This window comes from Marmota monax, unplaced genomic scaffold (genome assembly GCF_021218885.2).
Source record: "Marmota monax isolate L192 unplaced genomic scaffold, Marmota_monax_Labrador192_F-V1.1 WCK01_AAM20220418_F8-fsc00089, whole genome shotgun sequence".
Classification (NCBI taxonomy): Eukaryota; Metazoa; Chordata; class Mammalia; order Rodentia; family Sciuridae; genus Marmota; species Marmota monax.
Window position 1 is genome coordinate 5,411,011 of NW_026694744.1, and position 19,315 is coordinate 5,430,325.

At 36.3% G+C, this 19,315-nt stretch overlaps 1 protein-coding gene across 6 annotated transcripts in view; it reads right to left on the reverse strand.

Annotated features, from left to right (window-relative positions):
- Frmpd4 (FERM and PDZ domain containing 4) overlaps positions 1–19,315 on the reverse strand; it is an 810,201-nt gene that overhangs the window by 277,159 nt on the left and 513,727 nt on the right. The gene's annotated exons all lie outside the window — the stretch shown is intronic.

The window sequence follows — 19,315 nt, forward strand, 5'->3', positions numbered from 1 at the left end:
AACTATGAAGAAAATATATATGAAGAATTATATATGGAGTAAAGTATAAAATGCCATAGATGGAAATGAAAGTTCCCAATAATTGTAGCAGCACACTCTGATCCAGATTGAGTAGGATGACCCAGTGAAGGAGCCAATCCATCAAGTTAATTTTCACTATAATCTCATTCAAAATCTAAGAAAGATTTCTATGGGTGCATGGCTAAAAATACTAAAATTAGCATGGGTAAGTAATGGAAGAATAGCAACAACAATTTTTAAAAAGCAAACTTTGAATAGAAGCTTCATATTTGTACCCAAAGTAAAGCATGAATGCCTTAAACTTGTGAGTATTCCCCAGCTTCCATTATTTTTCTTCTCCACTGTGTAGCTATCATGAGCTTAGGGGATTCACCTCAACACCAGGAGTGATCCTGATTGGTGTAAACCTATCAAGTCTAAGTCCATTCTTTCATTCCTGCCTGTTGATGATTTAAGAAGCCAGGTTCCAAGCCAAATAGGACCTGGTTGGAGTACCTGAGTCCACATAGGCTGGTTCAGGATAAAGACATCTGATATAATTCAAGCCAATCACACTGGAGGGAAAGTTTTCTAGGAGCTTCTAGAAGAATCATACTACATGGAAAGTTTCAAGCAGAGATGCCTTCTCTTCCTCTCATGCTTTCCTTCATGGACACATGGACAAATTGTGCTTCCATCTTGATATCAGAGTGAGGATAAAGGCTGCATTAAGAGGACAGCAGGGCCAAGACCATCACAAGGAAATGGTAACTCAATCACTATGGTAAGCCAACTCTAAGACTCTTTATTTTAATTTAGGGAATTTGCAATTTGACAAAATTATCCTTGTGGATATGACAGGAGTTAAATATTCACCACTCCTAAATAAAAATTTCTCACAAATTTAAAACATGTCTTGATTTATACAAATTAAAGCCAAGCATGAAAGAAGCATGCTCATGTGGAAAATAATTGATGTCAGATAATTCAAGGGCTGAAGGGCACAGGTCTACCATGACTTCAGAGCTTTTCCATTAGCCATGTCGTTTAGCCACTCTCCTGCACTCTCTCCCCATCTGCAATACTCTGCTCCTAAATACTGTATTTTCTTACTTCCAAGCTTTTTACAACACTTGTTAGATTGTACTGATCAGGAAGAACCCATCTTTTCTTCTATATATAAAGTCATGTACTTATCTTAATAACACAGTTGATATTTCACCCTACTTACAAATATTTTCCTGGTTTTTCCAGGCTACCAATTTCCTTTCTTGAAACTGCCATCTAAGGTTGACATCACTTAATTGGCAACTGAATATGTATTGCCAAGTGGTCATTCTTCTGCAATTGCTGACTTTTATTGCTTCTAAATTTCTCAGATATTTGTCATCTTTCCAAATAGGTTATAAGTGATTTGGGGACAAGAAGTAAGCCATATCTTTATGGTCCCTCATACTTTGAACACAGTAAGCTTTCAGAAAATATTCTTGATTGAACTGGATTTCTGATCATGCTTCTTGAACCATCTGATTCATCTTGTTATTTAATATCTTCAGCTCTGATTCCAGTCCTGGCCACTTTGAACTTGTGTCCAAATTGTACAACCTGTTCACTCCTCTTTGATCTGTTAACTCAGAAGATGGAGCTGTGAATTTTGGCCAACCTCTGAAGAGTAATATCTCCCTAGCAGCAAGAGGCCAATTCAATCTCTACATTTTCAGATCCTTAGAAATCATTTGTAACCTGGGGCACTGTTGTGTCCATGGAGGAGAGGAGATGACAATCTACAGGCTGTATTTATAGCTTAATCCTATCCATTTCCTTTCCATGTCAGCAGAAATAGATTGCTTTATGCTCTGTACTGTTCTGTTCTGCCTGTGACTTTGTTTACAAAAACAAGCTCCAAGATAATAAAACCTTTCTCTGTTCCTGAAAGCTTAGCTAGCAATTCAACACTGATTTTAATACTGACAACTACCATTGCTCAAAAGGTTAAGACATAAAACTTTAAAGGACTATTTAGGATACCAAATTATATTCATAACTCAGTGTGTACCCTGAAATCCTTCTTTTAGAAATATTATCCTCACTAAACTCTATAGCTACTTCACACACTCTATAGCAGAAAAATATAGTTCATTTTCTTTTTATAAAACTGTAGTTAATAGGAGTTAACTAAACCCAGAGCTTGAAAAAGACTAAACACCAGATTTTTAAAACCTTACTTAATCACTAAGTGCTCATTCACAACCAAGCATTTCAATGTGGGATTAAATTGTTTAAAACATTATTTTAAAATTTCATTTGTAAAATCTCTATATCCTACATTTAAATGTGATTTATAGAATAAGTAGGTATTTGGTTATATTTTTAAGGTAATCACAAACTTTCTAATATGGGGAGCAAAATAAGAATGGGGCTATTTCTAAAAGAATAAATTGTCTTATTTAAGAGAGAAAATATTCACTAGAAATGGAATAAAATATTTGTGCTTTCATTTGTCTATAATAAACAGTATTCTTTTATACTTTCACTTCACTGCATCTTTTCCACTGTTCATGTAACCTTTTGCTTTAGCACACTTGTTCTCAATTGGGGGCTATTTGGCCACCCAAGGACATTATACATTTGTCTGTATATAATTTAAAATAATCTTGATAACATATAATAAAGAACATTAAAATACATGTGATAAACTAGGATAAACTGTAACAAATTTGAAGATACTGAGTTGATCACATCATATACAAAGAATATTTACAAATCAATATGAAAAATTCTAAAACCCTGACTAAAATGAAGATGATGAGTAGTCATTCACAAAACAAAGAAATATAAACAGTTGATAAACATATTAAAACAATTCAGTCTCACTAGGAATCAAGTAACTACAAGTATGATCCTGATTTTCTCTTATCAAACTGGAAAGCACTATGATACAAGAGTAATTCCCCCTTGTCCATAGAGAATACAAGTGAAGACTCCCAGCCAATGCCTAAAATAAAAGATAATACATTTTTTTTTGCAGTGTTGGGCATGGAACCCAGGGTATCACACATGCTAGACAAGTATTCTACCACTGAACTACACTCCCAGTCCTTTTTATTTCTTATTTGAGACAGGATCTTGCTAAGTTGCCCAGGGTGACCTTGAACTTGTGATCCTTCTGATTTGCTTCCTGAGTAGCTGGGATAACAGCTGTGCACCACTATGTTGGGCTCATTTATCTTTTCTTTTAAAGATACTTGGAAAAACTAGGGATTAAACATGCACACATGTGTGCACGTACACACACACACACACACACACTAAAGAGAGAAAACATGGTTCCTAATTAGGAAACCAATGAATCATGAATCTTTAGGAGTCCCAAGGCCATTGTGATTCAGGCCTGCAAAGAAATTGTTCTAGGTGGGATCAAGAGAGAGGAGGACTTTAATAAGATGGTATCAAGGAGAGGCTAGTTGAGATAATATCCTTATATTAACAAATCAAGCATCAAGAGAAACACTATTTGTTTATATAATAACAAAAGTTTAAGCATATTGTTTAAAATCCTAAATAACTGAAAGAAGAATTATGAGTGGATCTCTAACTATATTAGGAAGATATTTTTTGCAGAAGCAACTACACATGTGAAGGCTCAAAATTGAGACCATCTAATAATGGAGGAACTGAATTAAGTTCTACATGTCAAAAGCTTGGAATACAAAAGAGGACATTATTACACACACAAGTTATTCATTAGCATCTATTTATTAAGGAAGAAAGAATTTTTTAGTGTGAACCTCAAGGAGGGTTACATTAACATTTATTTCAAAAGCCTATTATTTTTGTGAAAAGTATATATTCAACAAGTATCTACTGGATATCTACTACATTGCAGACACCATGAAGATTCAGCCCTGAAGAAAACAGGCACTATTCCAGTTCTATTTTTGCTTATAGATTGATTTGTGGACGAGAAAGAAAATAAACTAATAAATACATGGTATTAGTAGATAGCCTTTTAAGATGGCTGCCAACGATTTCTACCTACAATGTGGTAACAATTTCTTTGTGTAATCCACAGCCTTCGGGTATGAGTTAAATTTACTCTTTGCTTCCAATGATAAAATTCAACTGAAGTGATGGATTTTCAGTTCTGAGATTAGGTTTTAATGACTGTGGCTTTTATCTTGCTGGAAGTCTCTCTTGGTATCTTGCTTGCTCACCTTAATGAAGCCATGATTCAGGATGCTCCATGGAGAAGCCAATATAACAAGAATCTGAAGGCCCACAACAAGAAAGGACTGATGCCCTCAGTCCAACAATGATGGAGGAATTGAATCCTGCCAACAGCCACTTGAGGGACCTTGGAAGCAGATGTAGCTACAGTTGACATGAATGTGGCCTGGTCGATATCTTGATCCCAGTATTTCGTGAGACACTGAGCTAGAGAGCTGAGCTAAGTTACACCCAAATTCCTGACCCACAGAAACTGCAATTATAAATTTTTATTGTTTTAATGGCTGCATTTCAGAGTAATGTGTCTATACAACAATGGAAAACTAAGACAGGCTAATTTGAATGTTAAATACTATGGAGAAAAAACTTAAAGAGGATAAGGAGATTAGTGGGAGCTATATTAGAAGTGGGGCTCCAAGTTTTTAAAGAAGGCTCAATGAAGGTCTCTTTGAGAAGTAGACACTTGAGGTAGAGCTGAGGAGTGTGTAGGCATATGCCATGATCATATCTAGAGGACATGTGTTCTAAGAGGGAACAGCCAGTGCAGAGGTCTGAAGGAGACATGGGCTTGAAATGTTCATTCTGCCAAAGATCAGTCTAAAACAAATTTAGAGCTCTTAGTGATATAGGGCAGGGAGGGGCACTTTATTTCTTCCCAGACTGGTTCTCTCTGGAAGTTGCTAATTACATGTTGTGTCTCATTTAGCTTGAGGTCAACAGTTTCTCCTGGGCAGAATTTGAATCCTCAGCAAGGAGAATACAGTAGACCCATCAAAACACAATTGACACATTCTTAAAGGTATTGCCTTTTTGTATTTAAAATGAACCTGTGTGGCTGAGAATTTAGCTTAGTTGTTAGAGTGTTGTGCAAGGCCCTCGATTTAATACTTGGTATCACACACACACACACACACACACACACACACACACACACACATGATGAAGTAGTTAAAAGGAACTTGTGCGAATTAGAGTGAAAACTACTTCTTAAGATGAAACAAATTTAGTATATAAGGCAACCATATTGCATAGTCAAAATGTTCAACCATGGTGATTCTTACAGAAGATTTTGTGTATAACAACCTTACATAATAATTCTCAAACATGCTAAAAGGTAAGAATTACTGAGTGAGAAGAAGGTATCTCAAGGACTGAATAGGCCCTTGAGAGAGCCATGAAATCCCATGGAGAATGCAGGTGCATGGAAAATTCCCCACTGTTTCTATTTACCTACTGGGTTTACTCTGTTTGCTTTAATTAAACATTAATGCAAACATAGTGCATGCTACTATTTTTATGAGAACTGTGTCAAACACAAGACACTGGCCCTAGCACACAGTAGGTAGTCAATAAATGCTTGATGGGTTTGAGTCTAAATCTCACTTAAATAGACTCATTCATTTGTTATGCAAAAAGTTGCTGAGAAGAACATGACCACTTATTTCCTCTATTGAAACTGCCATCAGATGTCATATACATGCCCTTTGATACTGATATCATGATTCATGTATATTCATATGAGATATATCCAATTTTTGTCTATAATGATTTCTGTTTTTCCTCTCCTAGATTCCTTGAGAGCACAGGACACATCCAACTCATATATGCACTTCTAAAGTCCTTCATATTACTTGGCACTTAGTGGGTTTTTACTAAAGTTTGCATATTTATGAGTAATGAGTAAATGGATTGAAAATACATTCCTATAAGCCGAAGAGAAAACTATGTCTCTACTAAATACAATGTTTAAGATGCAATTTGATTTGTAACTCAAGGGGAAGATTGAATTTCTCTGTGCAATTTGAATATAAATACTCCTCTGAACCCTGAATGTTACTGAAATTTTAGTCTGGAAAACTAATAGCAGCAGTCAAGTGCTTCTGATAATGTTTTCCATCTTTAAAAATACTTCAATAATGTCACTTTCTTCCTAAAGACAAAGTCGCATGTGTGGAAGATGTTAGAAAATAATGCTTAACAAATTCAAAGATGAATCAGAAAGGCTGAATATAAATGTACTGGTCATAAAACAAAAATATGAAACTCAAAAGGGCAATTCATTAATGAGACAGAGGGTTTAGCAACAACTTATTCTCTAGCTGGTCATTTGGAACCATCAATTTCCAGCTACTAGTGAAAGTGTCCTTGGCACCAGAATAGGTAAAAATAATCATTAAGAGAAATATTATTTGTCTTTTAGAGAGCTATCTTCCAAAAGAAATATCATTTGTCCATTCATTGAACACATATTAATTGAGCACCTATGGGCAAGAAATTCTGCTGACAAATAAGATGATGTTTCTCTCAAGTCTTGATCATGTGGTTTGGGAGACTAATGTATAAACAAACAAGAGTATTATAAAGAGAAAGCAGGGTTAACTGCCAAGAGTTAATTCCAATCTGAACATGAAATTTAGAAGATGGATATTGTTTCCTGAAAGTCACATTCAGTACGGGTTTTAATGGAGCTGTTAAAGTACACACCACATTTTGAGAAGGGCAACTGATTTGATGTGGAAAGAATATGGAATTGATTATGATGAAATTATGGAAAATCAGATGGTAAGAAGAAAAATCTTTAGTTTTGTTGCATGTCAATGTACTCCATCAATTTAGCTCTGTGAGGTAGGTATAAGAAAACAATTATCAACATAGAGTCATGGGATGCAAAAAAGGGAATTAGTCATATTTTCAAGATGTTGGAGAAAAGATATTATATTTGAAAATTATGTAAAAGTATAAGAAGAAACAGAGGATGATTTTTATGGTTTGGATGTGAGGTGTCCTGCTAAACCTCACATGTGAGACAATGCAAGAAGGTTCAGAGGAGAAATGATTGGGTTGTAAGAGTCTTAACCCAGTCAGTGATTTAATCTCCTGATAGGGACTAACTGAGTGGTACCTGAAGTGGCAGGGTGTGGTTGGAGGAGGTGGGAATTGGGGTGTGGCTATTGGGTATATAGCCACACTCTTCCACCATGATGTCCTGCCTCACCTCAAGCCCCAAGGAGTGGAGATGGCCTTCTATGGACTAAGACCTCTGAAACTATGAGACCTCAAATAATCTTTTCCTTTTTTGTAGTCGTTCTGGTCAGGTCATTTAGTCACAGCAGGAAAAAAAAAAACCTGACTAAAACAACTATCTTCTCAACACTGGAACAACTGTATCTCAAATTACAGAAATGAATTGGGAGGAAATCTAAATGAACTTAGCAGAGAGGATAAAAGTTTGAAACTAGGTGCTTTGGGTAAGGAGGTGGGATGTTAATAGGGGAAGTATGCGTTATATTTCTATGGAACCCCAGAAAATTTTGGCAGTCTAAGGTACCAGTTATACTCAAAGGAAGGATGATGCTAAGGCTGAAAAGAGGGACTTTGACAATCATTAAAATGAGATTTATTTGGCTGGGCCACACCCCTATTGAGGGTAGTCAAACAACCATTCTGCCTCAACCAAAGGAGATGCCAGGAGGTTTTTCCACATAAGAAATTGAAACTGAGGTAGAGAGGTTGTAGACAGGTCAAACAGAGAAGGAACGAGAACTGAACAGAGAAGACTGGTGTGAAAATCTATATACTGGCTAGGGAGTAACCAGTGTCCTTCCTTCCATGTTTTAGATGGTTTCCAGCCAGGCTTCTTATGAGCTGACATACCCCACCCTTGTTCCATTGATATGGGCAGCAGATTGGGGATACTTCCCTAGAGAAATGGAAATGCTTCAGAGAAAAGAACTGCCAATAGTAATATTTGGGGTGTCCAATTAGATAGTTGACTGTTTACCCAATCATCTCATAGGGGAGTCTAAGTCCACAAGTACTAATCTTGGACATGGATACTATGAGCAGTCCTTTCCCTCCTTGATTTTCAGTAGGAACAGTCAAGGACCATGTGACATTTGGGGGAAAATTACAATTGAATGATAAGAAAAAACAAAAAAAAATATGAAAAAAATTAAAGGAATCTGAGGATCAGAAGAAACAGAGACAAAGGAACAGAAAACAACTTCAAAGATACCATAAATATTCAGAATATTTTATAGCCATGTGCTCTTTCTTCATGAAGTATTATAGGATGTGTACCATCAAAAAGAGGGAATAAACTCTAAGCAGAAGATAGCAGAAGATTCAAGAAGAACAGGTTCCAGCAGAATTAAAAGAAACAAAGGCAATTTATAGGATGATGATGGTCTTCAATTGAAACTTTGGAGTAGGCCCACAGAAAAGACATCCAAGATTGGAGGAAGAGGTTTGGGAAATCCAGGGGGATAGCTGAGGTTGTATGTAGACTTTTCCAGTCAAAACAAAAAAACATATAACCAAAGAAACTACAAAGCAATAATACACACTACAGTATTATTTTGATACTGTAAATATTGTATCAATATTTACAGTATCAAAATAATAAAAATATACCACATGGATTTTTAATAGGTGAAATATAATTAAAATAGAGAACTGAGCTGAAATCTTTCTCTATCAGAATATGAAATTCATAGATAATGTCTAAAATTGGATGAATAAAATATTTATGCATTACTTAAAATATGTTTCTAAATAACAGAATAAATAAGCTAATAGGGTTCAACATATTTGCTTCTGGAGGCCAGGGCAAGCTAGGGGAAAGGAGGGAATGGACTATGGTTCCATGTCATGGACTTTTTGCACAGACTTTTAAAACTATTTGTAAATAAATAAATAAATAAATAAATAGCATGTTTCTCCAGACAGGAACTTACACAGACCACTCTTTTTGGCATCTGTCACCTCCACTGGTTTTTAGGGACAGCATCTAGATCGATGGTGGCTTCAACATGTGGGGATAGCAAGCCCTTGGCATCATCCCAGGGATCAGTGTCATCATTTGCTGCCTTGTGTCTTGGATCTTCCCCTTGAAGCCCCCCCAAAACCATACCATGTGTTTATTCATTTTTTTCTATCATTATTCTGTTTCTGGTCTTCCCCTTACTTTTCTCTGTTGTATGATTCCACCATCATTCACCTTATCCAGTGTCTCTCATTTGAGCTCTTTGCACAGATCAAGTCTAGCAAAGAAGAAAGACATATGCACTGGATCACATCTTGATTTTGGCTAGCAAACTTCTAACTGCTTGTTTTTTTTTTTTTTTTTTTTATCCTAGAGAGTTAGAGAGATGAGAATACAACTTAGGGAGACAAAGGACTCACTCCAAATATGAAATTCTGTGCTAAGGAGATAGAACATTTTATTTTATATTCATTTTTTAATTATAGGTGGACACAATATCTTTATTTTATTTTATGTGGTGCTGAGGATCAAACCCAGTGCCTCATGCATGTTAGGTGAGCACTCTACCTCTGAGCTACAACCCCAGCCCAGAACATTCTTAAATATGCAATTATATAAAGTCCTGGAGGATGAATTTCCACAACCAGTTAATTACACTTTGCATCAAAACAAAATTAGGTTTTAAGGTATTTAAATATAAGTAAGTATCTATGTACATACATAATAATCAAAAATGTTTGACATTGTGCTTTCAAAGTGCCAAACATTGTCCTAAGCACTTTGCATATATCAATTTAGTTAATCTCACCATCCTATCTAAAATGCAAGGGCTATCATTATACCTATTTTTCAGAGATTAGGGAGATAAGAGTTATGAAACTTGCTTAAGGTTGCACAGCTATTAACAGAGCCAGGATTCTAACCAAGTTAAAAAACACAAACTTGAGCTGAGGGCATGGCTCAGAAGTAGAGCACTTGCCTAGCATGTGTGAGGCACTGGGTTCCATCCCCAGCACCATAAACAAAACATAACCCCATAAACTCTATAGCTAGAAGCCTCAAGGACTGAGGGCACTGACACGTCAAGTCAAGATTTGAATGAATGCTAGAAAAGCACAACCTGAGAGATGGCTTCTGGTCTTCTTCTGGTTTGTGTGAATACACTGATAGGATGATCCTCATGAGCAAGCACCAATCTGTGATTATGGAAGAGATGACAGACTACTTTATCACTCCTTTTGCTTTCTTACTCTGTGGTATATTTCTTTGTTTTTCTTTTGTTTTGGGTGGCTACTTTCTCCTAAGGCCTATCAAAGGTAGAGAAGGGTGGGCGGCACACAGAGGTCCATCTTCAAGTTAGCACCTCTGATGAGAAAGAATAAAAAGGTCTTATACAAAACAAGTCTGTCATTAGCTCAAATTAGATCACTGATCTCAGGGTCTATCCTTCTCTTTGTATGTAACTTTCTCATTAAATTGTTAATCCATGGTCAACTGTCAGTACTCATCTCTAAGATGAAGAGGCTGCTACTAATCATTCCTCAGGCCTCATATAGCTCTAGGAGTAGAAGATTCTGGGACCACTAGGGCACTGCTCAGTCATTGTATCCATGGATGACCAAGATCAACACACTTTAGGGGGAGGTATTATCTTGTTTCTATAATGTGTCCCTGCTGACACCACATTAGAACACACAAATAGAAAACTTAACTCCATATTCCTTTCAAAAATAGGGACCAATCATCCTAGCCTGGGAGCCTCAGTCTTTCTCAAGAGACATTGAAGGTCAACATGGGTTTTCAAATAAATATGCTCAATTCACATTCCTAATTTGAAAATGACTTCCTAAAATTTGTAATGGTTTATTACATACAGAAAATTACCTGCTACTGAGAACATAAAACATTACATGTTACAAAATACTTCAAATCTTCATAAGAGAATTCTATTGCCCAAGAGCATTGATTTATATATACACACACACGTGTATGTGTAGTGTTCTACTTTGTCTAATGGCATCTGCAGGGCTCACACCCTCACAAATCAAAGCAAAATAAATTTCAGAGGAATTTAAGAGTAGAAAGGAGGAAGGAAAACCACCGCACTATGCAGGCAAAACCATAGTGCACTAGGACACTGGGTTTCTCTTCCTCATGACTCATGACATTTGGGGCTAGAGAAGTCTTTGTTGTCAAGAACTGTGCTATGCATTGTAGGATCCCTGGCCTTGAGCCCCAGTAGCTCCAACCCACCCTCTGCTGTGACAATCAAAATGTTTCCTGACACTGCTAAGTCTCTTGCTGGGGCAAAATGCCTCCATTTGAAAATCACTGTGGAAGATACAAAGAATATACCAGTTTTTATCTGATAAGAAAGTAAAATTGGAATTTAAAAATTTGCTTATCTATAATGTAATGTTCACAGATTCATCCAAAGATGACAGGGAACATAGTTTAGCCAGCAAAGAATGCAGAGAAAACTAGGGAGAGTGCCTTTCCACATGTATTAACTAATTATTTTCATACCAGGGATTGAGCCCAGGCATGCTTAACCACTGAGCAACATCCTCAGCCCTTTTTATTTTTATTTTTTATTTTGAGACAGGGTCTCCCTAAGTTGCTTAGGGCCTTGCTAAGTTGCTGAGATGGCTTTCAATTTGAGATCCTCCTGCCTAGGCCTCCTGAGCTGCTGGGATTATGGGCATGTACCATCATGCCCAGCTTCCACATGTAAATTTTGTTTGTTTTGCTTTCACTACCAAAGAAGAGAAGGAACAAAAGCACAACTCTGGTTGGCTGGCAATTTCTTATAACTTTAAAAATAGCTCTGACAGGTAGATGAAAGAATTCATGGAATACAAAGCAAAAATACTGAGGCAGAAGGTAGCATTTCTTTGAGGAATGTGGTCTGTCTCACAAAATAAAGGTATGGAAAAAAGATGAAGTACAAACACAAGCTCAGTAGATAAGTCTGCCTAGCAAAGAAAGAAAGGCTCTAGGTGTTTTTTTTTTATTTATTCTGTCTTTCTGAATTGTGGCAGAACTAGTGACTGATTATTATAAGGTGCTTAGGAATATTGTTTGCCCAAGAAATATTTTTATTGATTTAGCATAACTACACATATTTATAGAGTACAGTGTGCTAATTTGCTACATGTATACAATGTATAATGATCAACTCTGGTAATTAGTATTTCCCTCTCCTCAAACATTTCTCATTTCTTTGTACTGAGAACCTTTGAAGTCTTCTAAGAATATTTTTAAAAAGAGGATCTTCATGCATTCAGCATATAGAAGACACCCCTTGGGAAAAAATAAAAACAGAATTACTAAGGAATTTGCAGTAAGGCTGTCTTTAAAGAAGCAAAAACATTATATGAGCTGCACTGTCTTTTTCCCAGTATAGGTGAAGCTTAAATTATTATTTCTAGTTGTAATTTGTATAACACTTGTAGTCAGAGATGCTCAGAAAACTTTGAGATAATTTAAAAATGTTAAGAGCTTTGATATGTTTTCTTGGTGTGATAAATGACATGATTATTTTCCAGAAGGAGACGCTAAGGCATTAGGGGAATACACAATCAGTAATTGTTTAGACAGTAAGTCTGACCTGAACTCTGAACTTCAGACAGGCCTTGATCCTCACTACTCAGTGGGGTCTCTGGATCAGCAGCATCTGTGTTGACCAGGAACTCAGCAGAAATGCAGAAGTTCAGGGCCCATCCAGACCTACTTAATCAGAATCTACATTTTAATAAGATCCTCAGGTAATAATGTTTATTAAATTTGAGATGCACTGCTCTGGACATTTCAAGTTTATCTTTTAAGATCATAACTTACCAAAGCTTTTATGACAATCCAGAAAAATACTTTTTGAACATGTTCTGTTGAAAGTTTCTTAGAAAATATGGTGAGGGGGACCTTTTAAAATGAGGCTCTGGATAGTCCAGGAATGGCATATTATATATGAAAAGTGACAATAGAAAACAAAACAGACCTATAAGAACAATGACTGAGTGAAGATGTTCTTTCAAGGAAGAGTATTCCTAGGTGTATAATTAACATGAGGTAGCAGAAAATACAATGAAGTAGAAAAAAGGACCATACTGCAGTCTCAAAGTAGAACTGTTCTGTGATCAGTTACTGTACCCAAGGTACATGCTGCTTATTATTTCCTCATAGTAACATGTTTTAATTCATCCACACAAACATAAAATGCTATGCTAGTATGTTAATATTAACAATAATCAACAAATAATCAAACCCAAAGATGGCCTCTTAAACTGAAAGGCCATGATGCATTTTATTTTGAAAACTTCTCTTTCTTTTTTTAAAAAATATTTTTAAGTGGTCCATCAGTCTGCCATTTGAGACTATTAGGCACAGGAAGATTCATTAGGCTTGCAGTCACCAGATGTAAACACTACTGGTTGAGATTTCTCTTATTTTAAAATCATACAAGGTTCAATGTACAAGGGTAAAGAGCATGGATAGATAGCAGACATTTAGTGCTATAAATGAAAAACAATGTTATGTAATTAAAAAGGCAATTGTATAAATCTTTTAAAATATGATAAAAATAAATCTAGTCACTGAATTGCAGAGAAAGTATTTCAGTTATATTGATGGGATTGTTTTTCCCTTGTAGCCTGATTTTTTCCCCTACTTTAGTAACAATAATACTGTAACAGGAAATATATCAAAAAAAGGTAGAAGCTTAGAAGCTTAAAGCCCGTAATCCCTATGGTGGCAGCCAAAAACATAATTAAGGAAAAACACTCACTTAAGTTTTTCTTCCCTTTAAAAACTAATCTCATTTTTTTCAAGACCCTGGGGAGGAACTACAATTTGGGGTCAAATTTTGAACAATGTTGGATTATTGCTAACCAGACCCCATGACCCTATTAAGATCAAAATCATATACCAACAGATTTCAGGAGTAGGAATTTTTAAAAGGTGTTTTGCACTCCCAAAGCCAGAAAATAATCCTTATACACAAGGACATCGGGAACACTAGGTTATTGCCTTTAGACTTTGCTTTTGGAAACCTACTGAGTTTCCACAGGCAGGATATGAAATACCCAGCTGTTAAGAATAACCCTTTCCTTTAAAAGTTCAGCTCAGTTTGAACAAACATGACATATATAGGTCTATTGTCCTTCCTTCTCTCCAGTAAACAACAGTGCTCATAAAAAAATGTTGCATCTTTCCCATTTTTGGACCTAATCTGCTTTTGAAAAAGTCTAAGCATGAGGGAAAAAAAAGAGTAGTTGCTCAAATCTCTTAGCAGTTAATCACCTTCATCAATAATAGATCAAACAAAAAACTAGGAGAGCTACTTTTAGAGTGAAATTGGTATAACTACTTCCTACATTTGTAAAACTGTGTTTTTACATTTGTTTCTCAGTTATTTACATATTTTTCTTTCTTACAAAAATGCAAGACCTTTTTCAAACTCTTTTGGGAATTAATGCTGGGACTCTTCCCTAACCCTTTATAATCTTGTCAAATAATTCTTAAAGTTAATATTTACTTGAGTTCCTACTGTACATTGGGTACTGCATTTGCAGTATTGTCTGTAATTCTTAAAATATCCATGAAAAACAGATATTATTTCTCCCATTTTTTCAGATGAGTAAGTTGGTATTGAAGGAAGTGAATGGAATAAGAGGAAAAGACTTCATACTTAGGTTAGGCTTCATACTCCACATGTCAAAACTGTCAGTCCATCCCTAACATCCTGCATAATAACTGTTTCTAGAAGATGGTCAATAAACATTTCTTGAACTAATATGACTTGTAGCCCATGGTCTTCTTTGGTAAGAAAAGAAGTTGTGAGTCCTTCAATGGAAAAATACTATAACAGATGTAAGAGCTGGTGGTAATGTACTCTTTTCTTTTTAAAAGAAGCAAGGTCAGAATCATGACCACTTACAAGTTCCATGATTAAGGACTTTAAATTATAGTTTTAGAAAAGAAATATTTTCCATACATACCTACATCTCAAGGATTCAAAGGAATAAGACCTTAAGAAATTGTAAGTATTTAAGAAAACAAATGTCTAATGAGTTCCTAAAAGAGTGGTAAAAAAGTGGAAATAGGGAAGAATGTAAAGGGAGTGAGGATACATAGGAAAATGTGCAAAGAAAGAAGCAGAATCCCTTTGTTACACTGTCCATATTTACCTCCCATTGCTTTCCTTATGTGATAAACTAGGAAATCAGCCTTTTAATGAAAAAGATAGAAAAAAGTTTTTACGTCCATTGCAAATATTTTACTTTTTGACAAACCAAAGGTTATCATGGGAGCCTTTTCCTTCATATCGCCTTACCTACCAGTTATTATTGTACTAGAGTATATGTCCTATGATACATTCTACACTCTACAGTTTCATTTGCTCACTGATGTAACTATTGTTAAATAAAAAGACCATATTTATAATAAAGATTTTGATTTTTTAATTAATTAATTAGTTTGTATTTAGGATTGAACCCAGGGGTACTTAACTACTGAGCCAGATCCTCAGCACTTTTTATGTTTTGATACAGTTGCTTAGGGCCTTACCAAATTGTTGAAGCTGGCTTTGAACTCGCAACCCTTCTGTCTCAGCTTCCTGAGCCACTGGAATTCAGGTATACATCACTCTGCCTGGTTAGTAAGATTTTTTATAAGTGAAGGTCACTTTTGATGGTACACTCATCTTAGGACAATGTTTTTTTTTTTTTTTTAATCAAATCACCATTCCATATAACCTACCCTTCTTATATTTAGATAGAAGTTTTCAACTTGTCAACCTGTTGCTAACTCCCACCCACCCAGGACACAAGTGTTCTTTCTTATGGCTTTCCTCTATGGCAGTCAGTAGAATTATACCTAGGAGTAAGAATAATTATAAATACTATTGTCTATTAGCATTCCTTTACTGTAATAAGTACCTGACATAATCAACTTAATAAGAGAAAAGCTTTACTGTGGCTCGTGGTTGCAGAGCTTTCGGTACATAGCAAGTTGGCTCCATTGCTTTTGGGCCTCTGACAAGGCAGCACGCTATGGTAGGGGACACATGGTGAAATAAAGTTGCTCATCTCATGGTGGCCAGGAAGTGAAAGAGAGGAAGAAAGAGTCTCACAATCCCCTTTGAGGGCACACCCCCAGAAACCTAAGACTTTTCCATCAGACCTCCTAAAGGCTCCACCACCTCCCAATAGTTCCCAATAGGGAACTAAGTCATTAACACCTGGGCCTTTGGGGAATGTTCCAGAGTCAAACTATAGTAGGTATATTTTTGTAGGCACTCAAATTACTGTTTTTTTGTGCTCAAGCCACTCTGTGATTATTTGACTTGGGAAAGTCAGTAGATTCTGTTCACCTTTAATGTAAAAGATAAATTTAAAAATACATAAACTTCCTTATTTGACAAATAGGTATCAAGAGAACTGCTTGAGTGACAGAGCTAGAAATTGTTGTGAGAATTCCATGACAAATAAAGAGAAGAGGCTGCTGCCCTCTTAAAGGTCATACCAAACAAGCAATTACAAGTGTGGATTGACAAATGCCATCACAGAGCACACATGGGGTGTTACAGAAGGTCAGATGTGGGGATGAAGGTAGTTAAAATGGAAGTGGGTAGTTAGGAAAGGCTTCCCTGGAGGAACGAAATCACATCTGGAATATAAACAGCTAGTGTGAGTTAACCAGGGCAGCATGTATTTGAGGTAGGCAGATGTGGGTAGGAAGGGGGCAGGGATGATGGCTCAGAATGAAAAGTCAGCATGTGTGAGGGGTTAAAGAGAGAAGTGTGACAGCATGAAAGCATTTGTAGCTGGCCCAGTATACAGAGGGATAGGAGAGATGAAGCAGGTGAGGAATGTGTTTGTAGGGAAGGGTTTCATGTTCTAAGGCCTTGAAGAAATCAATAATGAAATTATGAGGTTTGTACCTTATGAGGATGACTTTCATGCCATTGTACAAACTAGAGTAGCAAAGAGCCAGTTAGGAGACTTTTGTTCAGAGGAGAGGGGATGGGGGTCCTTGTGGGGCAGTGTTATTAGTCAGAGAAATGTATACAATTTTGTGGATTCAGGAGGTATATAATGCTTGGATACTATGAAGGAAGGACAGTGAAGACTTAAGTAAAAAGAAAGACTGAAGAAAAACTTCTGTCTTGGGCAACTAGACAAAGGATGGGTCAAGGAAATGGAGACAAAGGAGCAGGTGGAATGGAGATGTGTTAAGTTCAGTTCAGGATGGGTTAAAACTGTAGTGCTGGTGGAATATAAAAATAGAGGTGTTCCTACCTCTATTTAGGTAGGAAGTGTCACAAAAAGATCTGGGCTGAACACTGCTATCACTAATCTAGAGATGGTAATAGAGAACAAAGATGCAGAGAGATCATTCAGGGAGCATGGAAGGAGGTGAGGTTTCCCCAAGGTCACTAACATTTAAGGGAGGTCAGAGGAAGAAAAGTCCATGAAGAAGAAGGGTTGGATGTGGACATAAGTAAATGGATAGGTTTGAAGCAGTAGGTTAAGAGACTTCTCATCTAATGTATTTGACTTTCTCTAGAAAATAGGATCATGAGGTAGGAGAAAAGGGTCAGAGATTTAAGAAGCATGAAAATATTTGGGAGTGGATTATTAAGTCATCTTTTCTTATTAAGAAATCCAAAGAATAGTCTTCTTGGATAAATATATCTCGTGATACGCATATCAAAAAGGTATCTGGTGTTACAGAAATTATGGGGCCTTCTGAAAAACTGAAATTCACACAGACATATTTTAGAAGAAACAAGCAACTAAATGCAGCACCTATTCCTTTCTAGAGGAAAGCTGAAGAAGGGGTGGCTATTTGTAGCTATCTGTAAGCTAGCAATAATGGTATTATCACAGGATGCAGCAAGAGAGTTAGTTACATGATTGTCTGAGTTCAACAGCATTTTCTTCTCTGCATATCTCAACCTTGTCACATAGAAACAAATATTGTTTACAAGCAGAAACATTGATGGATGCTTGAATCCATGAGCCATCAGCTCCACCTAATAGACCTCACTCACCCAATTTCTGCTTTTTCCTATACCAGACACAATTCTACAAGCCTTCTCCTTGGTGACAATCAAGGAATCAAACTCAATAACCAAGGGAGCAGCCAAGGGTGGTGTGTAGAACCACTCCTCTATCCTTTTTGGAGTGGATTTGAATTTTACAGTGTTTTATTACAGTAGGGATTCTTAACCTTTTCTGTGCTATGAACTCCTCTGGCAGAAGCCTATGAACCTCTTCTCAGAACACTGTTTTTCAACAAGTAAAATAAAATACATAGAATTAAAAAGACAAGTAATTGCACTGCAACATAGTTATCCACATATTTCTAAAACCAAATTTATAATATAAAAGCATGTATGTGTCTCTGTTAATACATTACATAGAAAGATCTAGTAATATTTTAAAGTGCTACTAGTGCCTGAAACAGTGGTGTCTGCTGGTGACAGAAACAGCAACTTATAAGCTAATGGTAAGTCAGCCCTATAAAGAGATAAGTGGAACACACTGAAGAGATTAGAGTACGCATCCCTGCTAGGAACCAGAGGAGTGTCAGTGAGGTAGAAATAGCCTCCTGGAAGAGACACTATCTGTGCTGAGACTTGAAGGTGTTTTCCTTATCAATAAATTCAATTAAACTGTTTCAACTAAGCAAGGATAGTCTCTAGCTGACTAAAGAAAGAGATTAGGCAAAAATGAGTGAAAACTGAGACATTTCTTTCTGGTATTCCCAAGGCAAAGAACTAAAATAACATAACAAAAACACAGGACAAATATTTTTCAATTTTAACAAGCTGGATAACATTTTTATTTTTTCCTTGCTCACAAGGGAGACAAACCAACTTTTTCATATGTCCCATCTCCAAAGAAGCAATAGGATAAATAAAGGAGAGTTATAAGACACCAGTTAAAATCACCTCAGACCATTTTTTTTTTTTTTTTTTGAAAATCAGAACTTAGAATTTAGGCCCAGGAAAAATTTATCTTGGATAACATTCCAAAACTATTAAGGTGGTAAAATCATATAGAAATCTAAAAGGTACTGATTGTTACTGCTGCAAATAAGAGAACAAGAGGGCTATGGGTAAAATGTAGATCCCTGCCTTCAAAAGCTGTATTTTACAAGCTGCTAATTACGTTAGTAGCACCTCCTTGCTACTGGAGTGAAAGGAGAAACTGAATAGGGAAGCTAGGCATGGTAGGAAATCCATCATCACTCCCACCCAGAACAGAGTTTCTAAGGAGGAGAGAATTGCTTTGTTACCCTTACTAAATCACCAGAAAA